Here is a 24,860-nt window from a genome sequence, read left to right on the forward strand (position 1 = left end):
CCAGCCCTATTATAATCACTTGAGACTCACATTTTATTGATACTTTAATTATATTTTTTAAATGGCTCTTGTGCATAAAAGGGTATTTCCAACCTCAGACTAAACCCCTGAGGATTCAACAAGAGAGCACGATTATCCGAACTTCATTAGGAAATCAAAACTGTACATTTGAAAACTGAAAGTTTCTAATAATTTTATTTACTTCCAAAAATATAACACTTGGTGTTTCACTCTTAACACTTGCTGAACTAAGATTCATTTTACAGCTATCATTTGAATGTTTCTGTTCCCCAAACCTGTTTCACGTGCACATGGCCAGGGTGATTACAGTTTGAATAGTGCCTGATATTCTAACATTATGGAAGTAGTTTAAAGAAAAACTAAAATCAGTGATGCACTTTTTTTCCAGTTTCACCAGTATAACTTATCTGAGACCGCATGTTGTTTCAAATGGTGCTGTCATTTTTCAAATCTCTGCTTTTGAGTTGAAGATGTAGTCAATCCGGGGGTTTCTCTTTTGTGGTCATGTCATGATGGGCCTTTCTGGCGCACCACAGAGCCAATCGCCTGTGTTATGCACCTGCAAGGTGTAATGTGACTTCATTTAACCCGATATTTCTCTGAGTCAGTGCCTCATTTTGTGGTAGTACAGCTTAGGAACAGAGTGCAAATGTTGCCTCTTTCTGTTTCTAAACGGCACTATCTGAAATATATATATATATATATATATATATATTCACTGAAAAAACCATAGGTTTCAGGGGCGTTATAGTTAGCTGGACTTTTCACTCGTACAAAACCATTGAAATTCCCCCGTTATAGTTACTTCAGCTAACTAAAACTTGCGCGCCCGCAATGCACTGCTGTTGACGTCACATATTACATCACTCATGACATGGTCAGTGACATCACTGATGACATCTCAAATTACATCACTGATGACATCACTGATGACATCATCCAGTGAATGTGTGTTTTTCTGAAAATTACATATGTTTTATATATGTATATCTCAAGGTCGATGGAAGAATAAATGGGTATATAAGTGTCTAAATGGATGATTTGTTTTTGAAAAATTGATTGTATAACTGACTGATTAAGTGTATCTTAGTGAACACATGGCTTAGTGAGTAATGTTTAAATATGTAAATATCTGTATCAGTCTCTCACTTTGTGTATAAGTGGCTGCATGGATTGGTGAGTAGCTACATGAGTGTCTATATAGGTTATTAGTTGGTTTTTCGAGTATCAGTATGAGTGTCTGTATGGTTCGGAGGGGGGTATTATGTAGTGCATAGGTGCATGAATGAGTGACTCACTGTTTGTATGTGTTGAAGACAGCATGTGTGCAAGACTGTATGGGTGGATGAGTGTGTGCATGGGTGTGTTAGTGAGTGAATGACTGTCTCAATAGTGTCTTTATGAGTAACTACATATGTTTTAAACTAGTATATGTGACTATTGGTGTATATAAGTGAGTATATGTGAGAGTGAAAGATTGGAAGAGTTCCTGTATGAATAAGTATGTGTTTCTTTAAGTGATTGTTTAAAAGACTAAGTATGTGTAAGTTTCTGTAGAAGTAAGTGTGGTGGTGTGTGTATAACTGTATATGCAAGTAAATGGATGTTTGATTCTTTATTAGCATGAGTGACTATGTGTGTGAGTAACTCTATGGATGAGTGGTGTTGTGTAACAGGATGTATAGGTGTATCAGTATATATGATGAGTGAGTACATGTATGAGAATGAATGAATGAATGAATGAATGAATGAATGAATGAATGAATGAATGAATGAATGAATGAATGAAAGGAAATTTGTAAACGCGCTACTTAGCCCGAAGGCATCAAGGCGCCTAACCAAACGCAATTCAAAAAAAGGCAGAAATCAAATCTAAGAGTAGGCATTGGCAAATAGCCACGTCTTAAGGGCCTTCTTAAAAGCATGCACGGAGGGAAGAGATTTGATCTCCAAAGGCAGAATGTTCCACAGCTTAGGGGCCAGAGTTGAGAAAGCTCTGCCACCCCACTTGGCTTTACGGATCCGGGGAACTAATAGCAAGGATTTATTGGCCGACCGGAGGGTTCTGGAAGGTGTATAAGGGACCAACAGGTCCCTCAAGCCTCCGGACCTATTAGTGGCCAGAGCCCTGTAAATCAAAGACAGGGACTTAAAGGATATCCTGGCCTCAATTGGAAGCCAGTGTAATGTCCTTCTAGCAGTATGGGCAGAGGCCCGTTTGGGCAGGTCCAAAACCCGTTTGGCAGCAGCATTCTGCACCATTTGGAGACGGGTTAACAGGCCCTTGTTAATGCCTAAATAAAGAGCATTACAATAATCGAGTCTGGAACCTATCAGAGCCAAGACAATTTGTTTCCTGGCCTGAAAGGACAGATAGTGCCTGATCTTCCGTAGGATGTTTATAAGGCCCCAGCAAGTGGAAATGGTCCTCTTTACCTGTTGGTCCATCCTCAAGAGGGGGTCGATCAAGACTCCTAAGTTTTTGGCCAGGATCGTCGGTGTCGGGCACACGCCCATGGTGGAAGGCCACCAATCAGCCGACCAGATATCCTCCTTTCCACCAAACACCAGAATCTCTGTCTTTTCCCCATTAAGCTTCAATGAATTACAGACCATCCATTGAGCGACTGCCTCCATACAGTTCTTAAAATTGGAGGCAGCAGGGATGACAGGTTGGGCAAAAGACAGCAGTATCTGTGTATCATCGGCATATGAGATTACCTCCATCCCAAAAGATCTAATAAGCCTGGCAAGTGGGGTCACATAGATGTTAAAAAGGGTCGGACTTAATGCCGACCCTTGAGGAACCCCACAAAGCACAGGAAGGGATGGAGACAAAAACTCCCCCAGCTTTACTCTCTGTTCCCTCTGATTCAGGAAAGAAGCCAGCAAACTAAGTGCCGGCCCTTCCACCCCTATCTCTCTCAGCCTCGATGTTAGGACTGAGGGAGACAGGGTATCAAACGCAGCCGAAAGATCCAACAGGATAAGGAGAGTGGTCTGTCCTTTATCAACTCTGGTGCGGATGGTGTCAAGCACAATGGTAAGGGCAGATTCGGTACTATGTTCTCTCCTAAAACCATGCTGCGAATGATCTAACCGATCAAATGTTTCCAGAAAGTCGACAAGATGCTGATTAAGATGAATTTCCAGCATCTTGGCAGGAGCTGGGAGCAGCGAGATAGGGCGAAAGTTTTTAAGCACGCCCGGATCAAGTGTGGATTTTTTTAAAAGAGGTTTGACCACCGCTATCTTCCATTGAGAGGGGAAGGTCCCTTCCTTCATTGCCCTGTTCATAATACCCAATAAGGGAGGCAGAAGACAGTCCTTACACTGTTTAAGAAGTTTCAGAGGGCAGGGGTCTAAAGGGGACCCCGACCTGATCTTAGACAGGAGGACTTCAAGTTCCGATAAGGAAAGGGATGGAAAACTGGACAAACATCCCGGGGACACCTCCTCGGGTATGAGTGACTGTATAGGACTGTTGGTGAATGAGTGGATGTGTATGTGGATCTTAGAATTACTGAATAGGTTGTTGTAACTGGTATTGGTATGTCCATTGTTTTGAAAATGTTAGTTTCTATTTTTGAATGTGTGTATCAAAGGTTATATTAGGGGGAGAGGAGGTCTGCCACTCTATCACAAGGATGATGTCATCAGTGATGCCATCAGTGATGTCATTTGAGATGTCATCAGTGATGTCATGAGTGATGTCACTGACCATGTCATGAGTGATGTAATATGTGACGTCATCAGCAGTGCATTGCGGGCGCGCAAGTTATAGTTAGCTGAACTAACTATAACGGGGGAATTTCAATGGTTTTGTACGAGTGAAAAGTCCAGCTAACTATAACGCCCCTGAAACCTATGGTTTTTTCAGTGAATTTTTAAGGTTTTTTAAATGCTAATTCCTAACTATAATGTGCCTGAAACCTATGGTTTTTTCAGTGAATTTCAAATGTTGTTTCAATGCTAATTTCTAACTATGCCTACAGAGATAGGACATGTGAAGAAAGAAGAAAAAACACACAGAAAGAAAAAAAAGAAATGCAGAAAGAAACAACAGAAGTCCTCAAAGACGAAGAAAAGTGCAGGAAGAAGGATAACGTGCAGAAACAACAAACAGTGCATTGCGGGCGCGCAGGTTATAGTTAGCTGAACTAACTATAACGGGGGAATTTCAATGGTTGGTACGAGTGAAAAGTCCAGCTTAATATAACGCCCCTGAAACCTATGTTTTTTTCAGTGAATTTTTAAGGTTTTTTAAATGCTAATTCCTAACTATAACGTGCCTGAAACCTATGGTTTTTTCAGTGAATTTCAAATGTTGTTTCAATGCTAATTTCTAACTATGCCTACAGAGATAGGACATGTGAAGACAGAAGAAAAAACACACAGAAAGAAAAAAAAGAAATGCAGAAAGAAGCAACAGAAGTCCTCAAAGACGAAGAAAAGTGCAGGAAGAAGGATAACATGCAGAAACAACAAACAGAAGAGCAGAAAGAGGCCTTGTTGCAAAATCATCCTGTACCCTCAACTTTTTCGGACGGATACTGGTGGTAACTGAGTCTGACTAACCAGTCCTAGAGCCAGTGCTATGTTAAAAGACACTCAGAATACAGTGAAAACACCTACATACACTAGAGAACACTATGCGTTGGGGTCCCCCTGTGATTAGCATGACCTCCTCTGTAAGCCCCTACTATATAATAGGGCAGGGGATTAAAACTACCTCTTAAAACGCGCCACAGGGCGTGTTTGCACACGTCACCTCAGGCCCCGTCCCCTCGCTTCCCCACTGTGTAAACACACCCTGTGGCCGTTTTAAGTTGGGAGACTAAGTCCCCTTGAATCCTGAGGGTCCCTAGGGTCCAACTAGACCACTAGGTACCTCCAGTAAGCGCCACAGTGCTGCGTTGCAGAGAGATGTAAAAAGGGGCACGGCCTAGACCACCTCTCTGCAACGCAGCACAGTGGCGCTTACTGGAAGCACCTGGTGGGCTAGTTGGTCCCCAGGGTCCCTCAGGATGGAAGGGGAATTATTTCCCCAACTTAAAACGCGCCACAGGCGTGTTTGCACACGTTAACTAAGGCCCGTCCCCTCCCTTCACCACTGTGTAAACACGCCCTGTGGCCGTTTTTAGTTGGGAGATTAAGTTCATTTGAATCCTGAGGGTCCCTAGGGTCCAACTAGCCCACTAGGTACCTCCAGTAAGCGCCACAGAGCTGCATTGCAGAGAGGTGTAAAAAGTGGCACGGCCTGAACCACCTCTCTGCAACGCAACTCAGTGACGCTTACTGGAAGCACCTGGTGTGCTAGTTAGCCCCCAGGGTCCTCAGGATTGAAGGGGAATTATTTCCCCAACTTAAAACGCGCCACAGGGCGTGTTTGCACACATCACCTCAAGCCCCGTCCCCTCTCTTCACCACTGTGTAAACACGCCCTGTGGCCGTTCTAAGTTGAGAGATTAAGTCCCCTTGAATCCTAAGGGTCCCTATGGTCAAACTAGCCCACTAGGTACCTCCAGTAAGCGCCACAGAGCTGCGTTGTATAGAGGTGTAAAAAGGGGCGTGGCCTCAGAACACCTGTCTGCAACGCAGCTTCCTGGAGCATACTGGAGATACCTGTTGGGCTAGTTGGACCTCAGGGACCCTCAGTATTGAAGGGGAATTAATTCCACAACTTACAACTGGCCAGGGGGAGCGTTTGCAGAGTGCTGCAAGGAGGGGGCGTGGCCTCCGGCGCAATGATGGACTTTTATTTTTTTTTATTTTTTTAAGAAGGAGGGCTGTGTGGCCCCCCTTCTTTTTCTAATTTATTGGCCCTGGGGACCCCATCCCCCAGGGCCTGCACCTTACTTTGTTTTGTTGAAAAAAATAAATTTGGAAGGGGGCCACGTGGCCCCCCTCCCAAGGCCTTAATCGGCCCCGGGGACCCCAACCCCCGGGTCATGGCCTTTTTTTATTTTTTATTCTTTAGGAGGGGGCTGTGTTGCCCCCCTCCTCAGGACACTTATGGCCCCAGGGACCCCATCCGTCGGGCCGTCCTTTGTTTTTTAATATTTTAAAAAATATATATTTATAGAAACACCTAGGACATGCTGGACAAACCGTATGTACCTATCACCATGAGGATTTGCGTGATATCCATTAAAAGGTGACTATGCATACAATGAATCCACGTGGAATGTATTTACACCGCTAGTGAAGCTCTGATGTGTCTGACGCCCTACCGTGCCTAATCCTGGAGCCCCCGCCAGTGGGTACTCTCCAAGTAGACACCCTTGTCGTTTATTTATACAAACATGGGTAGCTATTGACGGGCACACTTAATACACACGCACACCAAGCCATTCAAAGGGGATTCGACAAAAATTCGACCAAACTATGCAAGAAACCCCCCTCACGGTTAATAAAACACACATCCACCGCCGGATGTATAATACTTTTTATTTTACTCTCTGGAAAGGAGACAAACCTCACTTGAGAGTCACAGCGTGCTCCTGGCTGAGCCCAATGCTGTGTTACACCCACCAGTGCCCGCCGAGTGCCACACACCTCTGTGTTATATTCCACCAGCTAGTGCGTATGCTATGACACACTCTAGCCCATGTGCACTGTAACACCACCCCGTGAATATGTCATGCCACACTTGCCTTCGCATGGGTTATATTGCCCCATCTAACGTGCCTTCATCGATGCCTATGTTATAACGCACAGCGCTATGCCATACATATTACAATCTGGGATCCATATCTTTGTCACAGTGCATATGCAATGTTACACTCCCCAGCACATATTTGATATTACAACTTTAGAGACTAGTTAGGTTACACAACAATGCACTGTGCATATTACATGCCAAGGCGCATATCGCATAGCACGCGCTAGTGCCTGTGCTATCTCGCGCTCTCCAATGAATCTGTCATTGCGCACAATGTATTGCATATTATATTTCACACCCCGGTTCATCTTATATCACACTTTTTGGTGCATAGTTTATACCATATACTATATCTAGTTTTCATTTTCAATCGTGCTCTCAGGACTATGTTCTATATAACACTGCGTCCACCTACCATTTTCACTGGTATTACATTTTGCGATGGGGGGTGGAGGGTCAGGGGGTGTTTCTGCCAAGTGAGCCCGGAGTCACAGAGACAAACGTCCTCTTCTTCCTGAATAAAAATGAGATTATGCTGCATACTTGTTCATATTTTAAGTAGTTCGCAGACACACATTTTAAAAACAATAAAGTTCCTAATACCCACCTTCTCTGAACAGTTAGCTTGCTGCCCCATCCACCTCCTCCCTATCCTCTGTTGTCTGAATCCATGGACTAGCCTCCTCCCTCCGGCCATGCATGGTCTGATGTGCTGCCACTGCCCTCCATTTAGCATGATGTACCAGTCCACTCCTCCTGCCCTCCATTGCCCAATTCTATGGCCCATCCTTGACCTCCTGCTTACCCTCTCTGCTTAGCTTGCTGCCCCTATTCTCCTTCCCCCTGCTCTCCGATGTCTTTGTGCATGCCCCTGCTCCATCCGTTTTGCCCACCATGTTCCATGGACCTGCCACTTCTATCTACTCTGAGTGTTCTGTTGAGCTGCCACTCCCCTCCCACCTGCCTAGCATTGTCAGATGACTGTAACCTGTCCCTGCCACCTCCACCCTGCCTGTCCACATGCCATGCCCCTATCCTCTTCCTCCTGTCCTCCATGGTCCATTTTACTGCCACACCCCTCTGCCCTCCCTGGTCTGTTGTGCTGCAACTGCTCCTCCTGCCTGCCCCGCACGGTCTGTTGTGAGGCCCCTTCCCCTGAACTCTCTTGTTTGTGCCCAGGTCCTGACCCTCCCTTCTATCCTCCATGGTCCTTTGTGCATGCCCCTGCACCCTCCTTCTTGCCCACCATAGCCATTGTGCTGCCACTAACCCTCCCGCTTGCCATGCATGGTCTTCTGTGCTGCCATGGCCCCTCCCACCTTCCATGTGTGGTCAGCTAGCTGCCCCTGACCCCCTCCCACCTTCCCTCCATGGTCTGGGTGTATGCCATCATAGTCTCACTGTTGCTCTCCATGGTGTGTCTTGTTTCTAGTGCCCATCCTGCCTGACCTCCATGGTCATCATGCTGCTCCTGCCCTGCCCCCTTGCCCCCAGCCCTCTGTTTCCATGTGCAGACCCCTATTCCCTCCCTCCTGGCTTGTCTGTTCCATTGTAATGCCCCTGATCCGTCCCTCCTGCCCTTTATGGTCTGTTATGCTGCAGCTTTCTCTCCTGTCTGTCCATTATGGTCCGCTAGCTACCATTGCCTCTTTCCCCTCTGTTCTCTGTTATCCATGTGCATGGTCCTGTCCCCTCCCTATTGCTTTCTATGGATTGTTGTGCTGCACTCCCGTCCCGCATGCCCTGTGTGGTGTATTGTGCTGCTGCGAACCCTGATGCCTGCCCTGTAGGGTCAGTTTGGTGCACCTCTCCATGTCCCTCGTGTGCTCTGTTATCCGAGTCCATGTCCCTACCCCAATTCCTCCTGCCTACCATGATCCAATATACCATACTTGCGAACATTTTGAACTTGGTAAGAGGGAGATTTTGAAAAAAAACTGGGGTATTGATTTTCCCCTTTGAGTTACATTGAAAAAGAGGAGATTGTAGACGGATCAAATAAAGCCCATTTGAGCTTAAAAACATTGGGCGTTTCCTGGATGAAACGGGTCTGTTGGCATGTATGGTTGTACTACCACTACCTCTTCCTTCTGCCCACAATGGTCTATTATATTGCCACAGCCTCTCTTGCCAGTCCTGTATTGTTGGTTTGTTGCCCCTGCCCCCCTTTCCACTGCCTTCCATAGTCTGTTGTGCTGCCACTGCCCTTCCTGCCTGCCCAGTGTGGTCAAATTGTTGCCTCTGCACTCTCCTACCTGCCTTCAAGTTTCAGAGTCCGTGCCCCTGGCCTCTGCCTCTCAACAGTATCCCAATGAACAACTAGATTGCTAACATTCTATATTTAATACAAAAGTGTGGAATGCCTGACGTCATCTTGATGTAATCAAAACTGTAATACCTAGAGCATTTCCTTTAGAAATTACATATATGAGAGGGTCTTATTTGCATCAAAATTATGGTTAGTGCTCTAAAAAACTAAAATGAGGACATATTTTCTGAGTTTTCAAATCGCGACAATGAACTTTTAAATTATTTGAAATCTTTATGTTTTTTTATCCAGTTGACCACTTGATTAAATGTTGCACTTAGGGGAGAGGATGTGTTGTTAATTCCAGAGCTGCAGACTTTGCAACTGGGGAACCAGGTTGGAGTTTCTGCTTCAGCTCAACATTCTGTGAATCTGGTCAAATCACTTAATCTCCCCATGTCTACAACCAAAATGAATTTGATCTTGTGTGATGTGACCAATGCTCATGTAAAGCACTCCAATACCTGACAAGTCTGCACTATATAAAACTCCAAATACACAAAAAATAAGTGTTTTGCACACTTCTGTCTTTGGGCTACATGTGGGCTACATCTGGGCGATATTTGTGCTGTATTTGGGCTCTTTTGTCTCTGGTGGCCTTCTTGGGAGATTTATTTGTTATGAAGTTTCCTAATTTCCTCATTTACTGCAGTCTCCTCAGTAGGAAATGCTTTCAGTTTTTTACTTTGATTCCATCAAGAAGGTATTCAGATATGTCACACATTTGCCATAAATTCTGAATGTTAGCACTCTAGTTGCTCATTAGATCACTGTAGTAAAGCTACTGCTCAACACGGATGTCTGCTGCTGCTATTAAAAGGGCATGTTTCAGTCTGCATATCAGAATTTTTTTATGAAATAGAAGAGGATTTGAGAAGTCACTCAAAATGTGCCCTAAGTTTTCTTTCTTCAGCACTAATCATAATTTATATGGCAAAATGAACCCCCTCATTGTGTTCCTTTTTAAATTAAATGTTTTAAGTGTTACCAGTTTATTCCAATCAAGATGGCTTCAGGTGTGCCATACTTTTGTCATAAGTAAGACAGTAAGCGCTCTAGTTGTTCTTAAGAACCTTGGGCTACATCTGGGTGATATTCGGGCTACATTTGGGCTCTTTTGTCTCTGGTGGCCATCTTGGGAGATTTATTTGTTATGAAGTTTCCTAATTTCCGCATTTACTGCAGTTTCCTCAGTAGGAAATACTTTCAGTTTTTTACTTTGGTTCCATCAAGAAGACATTCAGATGTGTTACACATTTGCCATGCATTCTGAATGTTAGCACTCTAGTTGCTCATTAGATCACTGTAGTAAAGCTACTGCTCACCAGGGAAGTCTGCTGCTGGTATTCAAAGTTCATGTTTCAGTCTGCATGTCAGAATTTTGTTATGAAATAGAAGAGGATTTGAGAAGTCAAAATGTGCTCTAATTTTTCTTTGTGCAGCACAAATCATAATTTCTTTGGCAAAACGAACCCCCTCATTTTGTTCCTTTGTAAATTAAATGTTTTAAGTGTTACCACTTTATTCCAATCAAGATGGCTTCAGGTGTGCCTTACTTTTGTCATAAGTAAGACTGTTAGCGCTCTAGTTGTTCGTTAGAACACTCTGGGACATTCTGTCATTAGGCTATACTTGGGCTACATCTGGGTGATATTTGTGCTACATTTGGGCTCTTTTGTCTCTGATGGCCATTTTAGGAGACTTATTTGTTATGAAGTTTCCTAATTTCCTCATTTACTACAGTCTCCTCAGTAGGAAATACTTTCAGTTTTTTACTTTGATTCCATCAAGAAGGCATTCAGATGTGTCACACATTTGCCATAAATTCAGAATGTTAGCATTCTAGTTGCTTATTAGATCACTGTAGTAAAGCTACTGCTCACCATGGAAGTCTGCTGCTGGTATTGAAAGTGCATGTTTCAGTCTGCATGTCAGAATTTTTTAATGAAACAGAAGAGGATTTGAGAAGTCACTCAAAATGTGCCCTAATTTTTCTTTCTGCAGCACTAATCATACTTTATATGGCAAAATGAACCCCCTCATTTTTTTCCTTTTTTAATTAAATGTTTTAAGAGTTACCACTTTATTCCAATCAAGATGGCTTCAGGTGTGCAATACGTTTGTCATAAGTAAGACTGCTAGCGCTCTAGTTGTTCTTTAGAACACTCTGGGCAGCTGCAGTAGAACACAAAGTAATCAACTGACAGTCTCTGCCCTTGTTGGATGTACATGTTTTACTGAGAATGTCAGACTTCATTCTCACATGACTGAGAAAGCTAATGTGAATTTACAGAAAATATGCTCTCAGTTTAGCTTATAGATCACCTTCCAAACCTCTGTGGGAAAAGCATGAGAAAATAGTTTTCTCTCAAACATGATTAATGATATCACAGCAGAAGGTTTTTTCACATGGTAAAATCACCTTAGAACACACCACAATTCCTAAAATGAGTATGGTACCATCAACAAATTATTTATAATGTAACTAAAGTCTTAAAACCTTCTATTAACTGCAATGCTTTTTAATGAGGTGCTATCATGTATATTGTTCCCAAGATGGCTGCCACCACTTCTTGGATGAAGTACTGACAGCCAATCAGATCTCACGATGAGATGTGTGGTTAGGCTCCGCCCAGATATATCTATCTTTTTAACTCTAATTTTCTCAGGAACTACTGAACGGATTTACACCATTGAAGCAAAAGGCACGAGACTGAACTGAGGACTACCTCTATGCCAAATTTGGTGTAATTCCGTTCAGCAGTTCGTGCTGTAGCTGCGTCAACAGGTCCTATGGGAAAATGCATGGGGAAAATGCGTTTTAGGACCCCCTCTTTTTTCTCGGCCCCCGCTTGACGAATCACCGTGAAATTTTCAGGATAGGAGTGGACCGGAGCTGGCCAAAAGTTTGGAAAATTTCTTGAAGGTTCGTCAACCGGCGCCAGACTTATTGGGAATAGAATGTTGCGGATTTCCTATGGAAAATAAGTCCTAACTATAACAATCCAAACAGTAGATAATATATACATATATATATATATATATATATACAAAAGTTTCCCCTCGTGGGACTCTCCCCATCAGGTAAGTATCACGAGGGGTAACTTTTGTTGGATGGATTTTTAGTGGCCGGCCCTGGCCACGGGACGATGCCACCGCATGAAGTGTGGGTCCATTTGTGCTCAATATAGCGGATGATGTACGAAGCAGGAAGAGCTATTTAATGGGTGAGAGCCATGACTTGAGACATTGTGTTTCCCGAGAATACTTTTTAATGGACATTCACAGAAGCGTCCCACATGGGTTGAACACTGATACTACTAGTCTCATAATGCAATGGTCACTGATGGACATGTGACATTTGTAAATAATAAAAAGGGAAAACGCTAGCTTGTATGCGTGCTGTGTCTTTTCTACAAGCAGTCCATGGTTAAGGGTAGTGGCCTGAAACGCATAGGACTGGAGATCGTGAAAGGAATGGTGTCTGTGTCGAGAGCTTTCACATATGGGCTGAAACTTACCTGATGGCGAGAGTCCCACAAGGGGTAACTTTTATTGGATGGATATATATATATATTCACTGAAAAAAACATAGGTTTCAGACACGTTATAGTTAGAAATTAGCATTTTAAAAACCTTAGAAATTCACTGAAAAAAACATAGGTTTCAGGGACGTTATAGTTAGCTGGACATTTCACTCGTACAAAAGCATAGAAATTCCTCCATTATAGTTAGTTCTGCTAACTATAACTCGCGTGCCCGCACTGCACTGCTGATGATGTCACATATTACATCATTTATGACGTGGTCAGTGACATCACTGATGACATCACTGATGACATCTCAAATGACATCACTGATGACATCATCCATGTGACAAGCTAATACACCTCTCTGCAACGCAGCTCTGTGGTGCTTACTGGAGGTACCTGGTGGGCTAGTTGGCCCCCAGAACCCTCATACAACATACATTTAACAGCGTTTTTTGCTTACCCTAGCTTCCAGATAGGGTCATATTCCAGCTAACGTACTCCATTTTTTATTACACTAATAGTGAATAATATTATTCACTAATTGTATAATCAAAAAATGGACAGAAACCAGGCAAGTGGAGCTCCAACGAGTGTCCATTAGGAAGTGCTACCCCTGTGTTCCAGGCACTGATTTTGCTACCTCTGAGGCCAGGGGTCCCAAAAGCAGTGCTAGGGGAAGCAAGGGCTAAAAGAGAAAGGAATTTCAGTAAACAGGCTTTACCAGCAGTTGATATGCACAAGGTTAATACTGAAATATCCATATGTTCGTATAACTGCATTGATTTATCTTCTGTGGGAGTTTACAACATTGAAACCTAGTAGGCATTCAAGCATGAGTGCATATTTACTGGTTGAATAAATGTGGAAATATACCAATTTCAGCTTAATTTTCACCCAAAACAAATATGGATAAATACAGATAAAATTAGCAAATAATTAATATGGATAAATACAGATGGAAATGTAAAAAAAAAAAATACATAAAACCGGGAGCCCCAATAATAACGTATTGGAAAACACTTACCTGTGTGGTACTTTTGAAGTATATTGCCTAGCTGTATGTTTTCTACTAAACAGGGTTTGTAGTTTTGCATTCTTTATTTCTTAGCTATGTTATTGTTTGGCTGTGCTATTACACGAAACACTTCACACAGTTTATTGGGGATTGCCTTTCTTACCTGCCCTCCCTCTTAAATTTAGACCAAGAAATCCATATGCAAACTTGTTTATCTGTGTTGACAGGACAATAGGACAACATTTAAATGGCCTTTTTCTCAAACTTACAAAACATATTACAAAAGGGCCAATATAGGTCTGCCGTTGTTTGCTCCAGAAACCTCTGGGCCCGTGTTACCTTCAACAAATACTTTCAAGTGATATGAGAGTGATCACACAACAGTGAAGATTCCACACGTATCTAGTGTAAACTGTAGTGAGTTATTCAGCCTGGTTCTTAATAGAGATAAAAAAGAGCACATAGCCCCAAAGCCCGATTTATTGCTAACAAAAAAGTAATTTTAATCAGCCCTTTCATAATCACTTAAAATCACAATTTGGTAATAGTTTAATTATATATTATTAAATGTCTCTTGTGCATAGAATGGTATTTCCAACCTCAGACTAAACCCAATGAGGATTTAACAAGAGAACACAATTATCAGAAGCTCACTAGAAATCGAAACTTTACATTTGAAAATCGAAAGTTACTAATAATTGTTTTTACTGCCAACAAAACAACACTTGGTGTTTCACTCTTAACACCTGCTGAACTAAGATGACTTTTACAGATGCTATCATTTGAATGTTTCTGTTCCCCAAACCTGTTTCACCTGTACATGGCCAGGGTGATTACAGTTTGAATAGTACCTGATATGTTATTTTCATGGCAGTAGTTAAAAGAAAATAAAAGAAAAAATTAAGGGGCATATTATCAAGAAAAGGCGTTAAAATTATCGCCGCTTTAGCGCCAGAAAACTTCTGCTAAAGCGGTGATAATGGGCTTGATAATATGCCCATGAGAATTCCCATAGAAGCCCATGTTCTGGTGTCAACATGGGCTTCTATTGGAATTCTCTGCTGCATATTATCAAGCCCATTATCGCCGCTTTAGCGGCAGTTTTCTGCCCCTAAAGCGGCGATAATTTTAACACTGTGCTTGATAATATGCCCCATATAAGTTACACACTTTTTTCCTGCTGTCACTTATAAAACTTATCTCAGACCACATGTTGTTTCAATTGGTGCTGTGATTTTCAAATCTCTGCTTTTGAGTTGGGGATGGAGTCAATCTAGCGGTTTCTCTTTTGTGGTCATATCATGATGGGACTTTCTGGCATAGCACAGAGCCAATCACCTGTTTTATGCACCTGCAAGGTGTAATGTGAGTTCATTTACCCCGACATTTCTCTGAGTTAGTGCCTCATTTTGTGATAGTACAGCTTGGGAACAGCGAGCAAAGGTTACCTCTTTCTGTTTTTGAACTGTGCTGTCTGAAATTTAGCCTCATTTAGAGATGGGCAACCACGGGTTTGGTGGGCAGGGTACTCGGTTGCATTTATGATGGAGTACCCTATCCACATTGCACTAAATCAGGCTCTTAGACTTGTGATCTGTGCCTTATTCACTATTTACTTAATTCATGACATTGTAGATGCTATCAGTAACAATCCCAAAGGAAAGGCCCCTTATCTCGATTGTGTGCCAGTAGATATCTTTAAATTGAATATAGATATCTCCTCCACAATCACCACTAACACCTTCAATTCTGCTTCAAGCACTAGTTTTCCCTCTTCTTGATCCCAATCAATCATTGCTTCTGTTTTAAAGAAGGGGGACACAGGTGATCCCACCTGTTACAGACCAATCTCTTTAATGGGCCTCAAATGTGAAAGTTGTTGGCTGTGCCCCTGGAAAGGTTGACAGAGTGGGCAAATAAGAAAAAAAATTAAACTGAGTTCATGCATCTGTCATTCATGGATCTGAGCTCAGCTTTTGACTGTGTGAACAAATCCAAGTTGCTGGTGCTTATGCAATCTCTGAAGTCGGGGAAGCTAATGCAATGTTGTTTATGTTAGCTCTCTGCCAACCTCACTGTGAAAGTTGAATATGGGGCATGAGGAATTGTACAGATTCATTCCAGCTAACCAGAGGTGTGCATCAGGGTTGTGTGTTGGCCGTGTTTCTTTTACACGTTATAATAATCAGCTTGAAATCGCTTTGTTGACCAAAGGACATAATATGACTCGGATAGGTTTACACCCCATTCTGCATTTTTGTATGCTGATAATGCCATTATGCTGGCTAATTGTGCTAATGGCTGGAACAACCCTCAGGAGTCTTTAATTGCCTTCATGGATGATCCAGAGCTCATTGTCAATTTCTCGACCTTCATCCTGATATTTGGACCTAGTCCACCACAACCTAATTAATGATACAATCATGAGCAAAGTTACTTTCTTCTTGTGCCTGTGAGTGCCTTTTGATTATCAAAATAAGTGACAGCATCCTTACCTACCATCAGAAGGAAACAGTTTGTTCAGTCACTGGGGGCTGCTTTGGATTTCAGCTGCTTTTTCATCTTGCTCCTTGTTTATTTCTTTATTTGTTATGAGGAATTTGGCTTGGTTCTATGGAGGATGTTAATAAAACACAGCTGTAGTTTATTTGAATCTCTGTATGGAGTAAAACCTGAAATTGAGCTCAACAATTTAATAATAAACAACTGCCAGTCCCCTGAATGGATTTTCTAGGTTAGGTGTCTCAAAACTACCTTTTTCAAACTTGACAGACAGACTTATTTGTTAACCCTTCATTATTGACTAGACAGGATATGCTTTGGGCTAAATCTGCTTTTCACGACTTTACACGTACCTAAAGGGAGGATACCGAACTGCAGAAATCAACAGGATGTTCACATGCTCTACTAAAAATGGTTTCCTCTATTGAGCCTTATCTCACTTATGTGTGAAATACAAAAGGCACAGGTTTTTATAATTGCTGTTTAAGTCAGAGAGTGTGCATATTTTGATGAGTTTACCGAAACATGAATTGGCCCCCTGCCTTGTGATTCGGTTTCCATACACTCAACTTTGCACTCTAATTTGTTTTGTAGGATTTTTGACCTTTTATATCCACCTTACCTTTTACTTGTGTTAAAGAGGTTGAATTTTAAACACGGAGACCAACTCCTATTTATATAATTAGCAGATCTATTAATGTCAGAAAATCCTTACCTTTTTACAATGTCAGTTAATAGGGATTGTATACTTTTATGTATGTATTCCACTGTTTGGCTATGTATTGTTTTATCTATTTGACTTTATAGAGGGATAAACAAGTAAAGGTTATACTGGTAATAGCTGGGTGAATTTGTGAGTAGAGGAATTAATTAATAAGTGAGTGTATGGATGTTTGCAAGCAATATTATAATAGTACATCAGGGTTGGGCATCAACATGCTATGAATGCCCACAATATGTAGCAAATGATTTACATTATTATGCCACAGCAAGCACTACGCCAATTTTAGACCTCATTGTTCCAAGAGTGCCTATAATGGCAAGAGTTACTGCCCTTTTGCTAGGGTAAGCATTATGCAGAAGTGGGCATCATTGAGCGAAGATTGTCCACCATAAATCAGAAATAACCATTACCACCATAATGCATGTTCAGATTTACCCCATCACTAATTAATCCTAGCTACTTGTTTAGATTTGTCCCTTTTCTTAATAAACATTAGAGGGGCTATCCGATGAATGTCACTCTGCATCTCAAAACCCAAGCAGGCATCATCAAACAAAGTAACATTCTAGAATGCCGGTTCGTGATTGTCAGTGATGCAGGACGGGAAAGAGAGAAATGATCTATATTCTACACGAGAGAGCTCCTTTAATGACTGTCTGTATTTGCCCCATTACTCAGTAATCCTTATGCCTGTTCAGATTTGCCACATCACTCATTTATCTTGACTACTTGTTCAGATAGAATTTCACTCAGAAATCTGGAGTGGCAATCTATGTCGGTCAATGCGTAGAAGGCTTGGCTGTACAAGCATATTTGCACCATCTCCCTGAATTAATTGAGATTTTTGACATTACTCACTTTGTAAGCATACCAACAAAATACTACATTTGCCTAAATTATGCAAGGTTTTTTCATGTCTTAAAAAGGCTTTTTTATGGTCAAAGTGTAAAAGGATTGTTAAACAGGAGCGGGGGTTTCGACCCGAACATGCTATCATGGACCATTGTTTTGTTCTTCGATCTATTTGCTTGTAGCTTCACTGAAGTATATCGATTATATTTCTGCTTCATGGATTCCCAGCGCGTTTGTCTGGGTGGACCAGTCTCAGATGGGGGATAAATTAGGGCTTGTGGGCCATAGCCCCATCCTTACTCTGTTTGTTAAAACTATTACATAACAGAAATTGGGCCCAGGTTGGCATTGCTTAAAATGGACGATTGTCTAAAGGTATTGCGATATACAATGGTCTTATGCAGGGCTGTTTTTGGCACTGTCTCTTTGTCATCTTTCTCCTCAGGTCTTCCAGAAGTGCTACAGGAAACCCCAACCTTTTCACCTACGACTGCAGTGATGCATGTTTCCTATATACTTTATGCTGACAATCAAATAATAATCTAAATATAATGGATTATACTCAGATCAGTTTAAAGCTAAAATTAGGTGCTCTTCAAAAGTATTAAGGCATTGATGTTTGCTCCTCATATGGACAATGAATCATGGTGGTTAGTAAGAACAGAACTAGAGCAGGTTGCACCGGACACATACTCAGGGCTTTTATTTTCATATAATTTGAAATGGATTACTCAATTGGCTAATGTTAAGACTACCATAGACGACAAATGCTCTACTCGGAGTTGACATTTGGTTTGGGCAGTCGCAGCTGGTGCAGGTAAGCGCAGTGAGGTGGTGGAGCGGGGCGGGTGGGTAGTCAGCCGACAATGGAATAGGTTTCATTTATTTATTTAATTTTACCTACTCCGTCGTCTGTTGATTTAGCCGCAGTTATCTCCTACGGCTGCCGCTGGGTACGGGGACTGTCGGGTGAACCACTCTTGAGAACATTTAAAAGGAAGGTAATGCCTCAAGCTCTCTATGAGTCAGAGCTGTTTTCCCTTCTGAGTAAGGGATGGTTTGGATGGCCTTAGTCTTAACAAAGTCACAAAGCTCCTTCCTGTTGCTATGCATGAGGCTATAAGGTAGGAGCTGGGGTTGGTCTCCTGGAACTTGCTGGCAAAAGCCCACCTTTTAAGATTTGTTTACTCTCTACATGGGTACCCTCATGATAAGTCTCCTATTGTTGGACACCACTTGTAGCGGAAGATACTGAAAGTCCTCCTAAGCCTAAATACCAATGTGCTGGTTTGTGGGGATTTTTTTTACATGTACATTTTCTGAGAGTTATTTATTTCATGCATTCAAGAAATTGTTGCACCTTTTGGATCACTCGTTGTCCCCTTCTATGGATGTTCAATATTTAGGGAACAGACCTTCTATCGTGCTAACCTTTGACTGGGTGTAGTGTCAAAACTACTTTTCCTTTTTATTGAAGCTTTCTGGCAATAGATTAATGATAATTAATATTATCAACAAAATGCACCATTTGCTAACATTATTATAAATCGTTTTCATATGTGAATGTCATGGTGTTTATGCTGATGATAGCTCTCCCAGTCCTTCCCCAACAGCGAGGTCTGCATCTGTTCTTACCTCTTATGATGCTAGCTGCACTGGGTGTATTACCTCATGTCATTGAGGCCAGCAGAAAGGGTGTACAAGCACCTGAGGTCATTAGTAGAGACCCTCTCTGAATTAATCAAAAATGGGGCAGGATCTCAAGTTGTTACATGGGGTCTTTCTTGAAGTCAGCAGTTCAAATTGCTTTTCAGTGCACTAACATAGCTAAAATGGCAATCTATTTTATGATCTCCATCACAATGGTCAATCTTTCCACATGTTAGCTAATACTAAAATTGCCAAAGCTAGTTTGTACATAGCACCACAGGATGCTATACAGTTTTGGCTTAAAAAAGCATAACATTATGAGTCCATCATTTCCCAATACAGTCGCGTTCACCAGAACTTAACATTTTGAGAAATTTGTAGACCAATAATTAACAAAATTGAAAGAGCTTCTGTTTTGCTCAGAAGTCTACCATGATATTTCTTTTAAACTATTCCTATTGTGGTGTTGCCCTGCAGTTTGATTAACATGATATGAGCATTACACTGCTGATATTTTCACAGCATGTGTGCAAGATTGCGCAATGGAATAGTTCATGCATTTTCAACTTGCTGGACTAAACCATGTGAAATGCAAATGTGCAATTAAATAAATGCCAATTTTCCAAATTGTTAATGTGCTTATTATAAGTGTTACTTAATATGCAAATCACCACAGCTACATGTGGCAGAGTGTCATGGGAAGCTGTATAATACTAGCATGAAAATAGGTCTAACATGATTTTCCATACCAATTTGTCAGTACAGTAAATATTCATTTATTAGTCAATAAAATCATAAATATCATAAAAGCATAAAAATCTGAGCACATAAATAGATGAAAGTCTAGGGCAGAATTTTCCATCATATACAATCGGTGTTTGCAGGTGCAATTTAGCGGGCTGGGTGCAGGGCCGGACTGGTCGTAGCGGGCACTGGGCATTTTCCCTGTGGACCAGAGAGGTGGGGGCTGGTTTTGTGCCTGTTGGGGCTAGGTTTGTCACTGGATGACTCGGCTCCCGGTAAAACAAGCATTTGCAATGCAATAGGTCAAGCATTTACGACAGTTTCGTAAATGCAACACCTACTGCATTGCTAATGCTAGTTTGTATAATGCCTGTGCGGCGCTTTAACTTTAATGTTGGCCGCGCCCCTTTCTTTATATGAGTCATGACTAAATAAAAAGGGGCTTGGCATCCATTAAAGTGAAAGCGCTGTATGGGGTGCTTTTACAAAAAAAAGCCTTTGTTTGTCAAGTTCACAAAAAAATGCTTTTTTCGTAAAATGCCCCATGACGCGCATTTACTTTAATGGTGGCCGCACCCCTTCCCGTAGACTCGGCTCGTTTAAGGAAAGGGGCGCAGACGACATTGAAGTGGAAATGCAGCATAGGGCAATTAAAAAAAAAATATAATCAATAGTTTAAAAAAACATGCTGCCCCGTTTGGGGGTGAGTGTCTTAAAAGTTTCAGCGCTTCGTCCATAATTTCCTTATGTTTGCTTTGTTCGCCCTAAGTTGGCAGGGTATGCCCAGACGTGATTCCCTTGCTCACTTTGCCACTGGATTCAAGCTACCCTGGCTGATGAGGGCTGTTAGCCCGAAACCGGTCAGAGGATGCTTGTTTCCGGTCCAGGGAAGAAATGGCTTGGCAGTTTGGCTGGGGTCAAGACTGATTTGCATATAACTGTGTCTGAACTGGGGTGGTGAAGTGAGCTAAAGAACGATGATGGATTCAACCCAGATCTATGACTGGGGTGAGTGTCTGAAAAGTTTCAGCGCTCCGTCCATCATCTCCTTGTGTTTGCCCCGCTTTGCGCAGCATGTAAAGCACAGGCACGACAGGTCCGACTGCCACTACAAGCGTAGCGTCCCATGCTGTGTAAAAAAAATAATAAAGCTTTACAAAAGAGCATGTCCTGCCTGCAACAGCAGGCATGCGAAAACCATTAAACAAAATAATGCTCAGAGGCTGTAATTAAAGCGTACAATGCAACAACACATGTAAAGTGCGTGTCCTCATGGGAGGTTACAAATGAAAACAAGTCTGTACTTAGGAGGGACTAACAATCCTATTGAGGAATCAGAAGCCAGCGTTTAGGAAGGACAATGGAACAAGCCAATAACAAATATTGGCGGAGAGTGGGCAGGACTTCATGTGCATACTCTAATATAGCATTCCTCGCAGTGCAGCGCACGTGCTGCCCAGGCTCGACCTAAAAAGTAATTGTCTGAGATCACACAGTGCAGTCAAGTGGAAGCCAGGACTAAGGCAAGGCTTTTGTGCCAGTCAGCCACTGCATGGGTATCTCATTCTCTGTCCCATTTTAAATCAAAGATTATCACTCTGTGTTTAATACTTTGATGTGCTAAATCATGGCATTGCGTTACATACTTCTAGGTTAAGCATGTTTCATTAGGCTTGGTGGTAGTATTTGTGTTTGAGTACAGTAATGTTATAATGCGAAGGCTGCAGTGAAAACCAAAACACCCACCTTTGGTTGGTGCATTGAGATCATTTGCTCCATGTAATTAAAACTCTTTATTCCTTGTCATCCATTCTTGAATTAATTCATCCGCCCACTCCTCATCACCTAACTATTCATTCATTGAGCCATTCAACCCTGTCTGTAATCTCCATCCATTTATCAATGATAGGACGTGGTTTGAATGATAATGAACAATGTATTTTAAAATGCAATTATTTTCAAAAGATTGGCGATGGGGAAAATCCACTCTAAACCCCTCTTGCAGTGCTGAGGCTCGCTTTTATGCACACTCGTGCAACATGCAACCAACAAACTTTGCCACAGCTGCATTTGGAAACTACATATTTCAATCTGTTTATCTAAATTGCAATAGACTGCTGCCTTTCAAACTGTATTTTAATCTGTATAGTGCAGGTCCACAGAGCATGAGCCATTCGTACCTAGCAGCAGGTGTCCTTGAACGCCCAGCATAAGGTGTGCTCTGAGACAAATCCTTGCCTCCACTTACATTCTGCCTTTCACGCACAGCCATAGTCCTAGGACCATGGCTTTTTTCTTCTTGCCCAAATATAAGTATAGTTCAATACTGCCCTTGATGCTTCCTTGTGAGAAACCATAAACACTGTCTAGGTGTGATGTTTGTAAAGACACCCGCAACTACCACAGCCCAAAACACAAGCTTAAGTGATCCTGGAATAGCATTAGTTCACCTAACTTAGGGGCCTATTAGGATGGCGGAAGAATGGCCGCCGCCGGGCCGGCGGTGGCAACTGCCGGGCCGGCGGCGGCCATCCGTCCTCGATCTAAACCCGGAAAACCGCCAGTCATTAGCATGACTGTGTTGACTGCGGCGGTTAGAAATTCCGCCTGCCACTTTTCCGCCGGTAGCAGTCCGCACGCTTGCCTGGTGGGCGGACCTGGACTGCTAAAATGGGACCGGTGCAGGGCCAGGCTCCGCCGGCATGATTATGATGCCGGTGGTAGCCAGCCTTTCTGCTGCGGTGGAACCGCCATGGAAAGGCATGTGGAGAATGTCTCCGGGGGCCCATTGCGGGCCCCCAAAGTGTTGGGGGGGTGTGGGTGCACTGGGGGGGTACCACATGTCCCTGTACCAGGTGGCAGGCACTGTGCAGTGCCTGCCACACAGTCCTGGGATATTCAGGACATGCTCCCTTTGACATCGCGATGGTGCTGCTTGCAGCAGCAACCACCGCAATGTTAAAGGCCGCGATCGTACCCCCGCGGTTGGATTTCGACTGCGGAGCATACTAATTGGACTGGCGGTTATGCTGCAGTCCTGGCGGGCGGTCTTTTCTCGCTACCATGGCAGTCGGCCCCATGGTAGCACTGACAGTTGCTCTGCCTCGTTGCTGCTGATCCTTATTCCATTGCACTTTTGCACATTGCTGAATTGTAAACTGCCATATTTAGGTCTTGCTGAGCCCAGCGCATGCGCTGGCTCGGAGAGACATTTTGAAGGTGAGTTTTCAAAGTGCTGCTGGCTGGCCTAGCGCTTGCGTTCATGCGAGCGTGCACGCGCGCAGCCGGCCGCCATCTTTCACAGGTCATTAGCACCGTGATTACTTTCACTTTCGCAAAAGTAAAGAAATAGAAAAAAATCAATTTCTTTACTTTTACTATAATCGCGGCACCCGCACTTTACTTTTAATGTTCAAAGTAAAGCGCCGGTGCCGCGATGCTTGTTCTCTTGAAGTCATATGCTTTCATGCAAATGATACCAACTTTATCGTAACAGTGCCAAGTGTCAAGTCACTACCTTAAATAGTGGATGGGAATATTGGGGGAGGGGAGCACACGTGTGTGCCTCTTTCTTCCCTGGCACACATTGTGATTTGTGTATACGATGTACAAACGCTTTTCTCTTGTGATGCTCTCTGAAGCACTGCACCATACCATTTGTGCTATACAAAAACTTAAAGAGGTAAATGAATATGGCTGATTTCCAATATTTGCTTGAGAGGTTAGGGGCGCGTGACACGTGTCCCAGCCATGTTAAACTTCCTGGTCTGGAGAGCTGGCACTGTTGTGAAGATACATTCCCCTCACCCTTCTTAGAGGACATTGCTTTCTAATCAGTACTTTAGTGGGCACTAATCCCACAATAATACCCTCCCCCATGACCCTGGAGTTCTACATGTAGCACGCACACTGCTTCTATATTATTGTCAAATTGGACCATTAAATTAAACTTGACTTGTGATCCGAAGACATCTCCATACACCCCCCTTGCTCGAACCCCCCAATGAGGTGACCCCCTCCCCGCCCCCCCATCCACAGCCATGTTGAAATGCTTGCCTGGCTGAAGGAATAAGCAGCGCTGAGACCATTACCCTAGTGAACAAGTAGACCTTTTGCCTGTGCTCACTGTAATGTGTGTGCATCTCGGAATAGGCTGAAGTATTGTGTACAGCTCGGTTCGGTAAAATGTACTAAATATATATCTAAAAATATATTCAGAGCTATCTGATTATACGTGTAGGGCAGCTGCTGGAGGCGTACATAGACCAACGTTATCATCCTAGCAAGCTGGCTCAGCCTTTCATCCTTACTAGGTTGGCGAAGGATTGAGTTAGGTCATTGTAAGCGCTGTTTTTACATCCCTTCCATACCAGAAGTTTGAACCCTTTAGTAAAACAGTTTGCTGAAATGATTCAGGCGCAGCAGTCTTTATTAATAATGCGGCTGCAACTTCAAGGACGTGATAATGTGGATTGGTATAACATTTCTGATCGTATTTTAAATGGATGCCATTTTATCTCATTTTGTCCCTGTATTCGGAAACCTATTGCTGGCCCTCGCTTTCGATGTTTTATGGCATTTGAATTCCATGTACGAGATGAAGCACGTGAGAGGTCTCCTGGGTCCTGGCAGTCACTATATGTAGTATTTATGTTACAAACTCCTCACTTACCAAAGCTTCCCTCGCATCTGTCACAACTTAAAGTGAATATCTTTGATGTGAGAGGTTCTGCCGTGAATAATGTATTCCCTCGTTTATATACACACTTCCGGCAGACCACGCGACATGTGATTGGCTGTCAGCTGCAGGCCCGTGCGTTCACTGCACTGCATGAGGTGTTCATTTT

At 42.7% G+C, this 24,860-nt stretch overlaps 1 protein-coding gene across 8 annotated transcripts in view; it reads right to left on the reverse strand.

The window, feature by feature from the left end:
* LOC146805130 (P2Y purinoceptor 8-like) overlaps nt 1–24,860 on the reverse strand; it is a 290,559-nt gene that overhangs the window by 101,664 nt on the left and 164,035 nt on the right. For 2 of the 8 annotated variants that reach the window (XM_085622275.1, XM_085622272.1), the window contains one exon: nt 16,041–16,152. The exons of 4 other annotated variants lie outside the window; for them this stretch is intronic. The gene's annotated coding sequence lies outside the window, so the exon portion shown is untranslated. Of the gene's footprint in view, nt 1–16,036; nt 16,153–24,860 lie in introns of all 8 variants that reach the window. 2 more of the 8 variants (XM_085622276.1, XM_085622274.1) reach the window with 1 other exon arrangement.

The sequence above is a fragment of the Triturus cristatus genome, chromosome 8, assembly GCF_964204655.1.
Source record: "Triturus cristatus chromosome 8, aTriCri1.1, whole genome shotgun sequence".
NCBI classification, from domain to species: domain Eukaryota; kingdom Metazoa; phylum Chordata; class Amphibia; order Caudata; family Salamandridae; genus Triturus; species Triturus cristatus.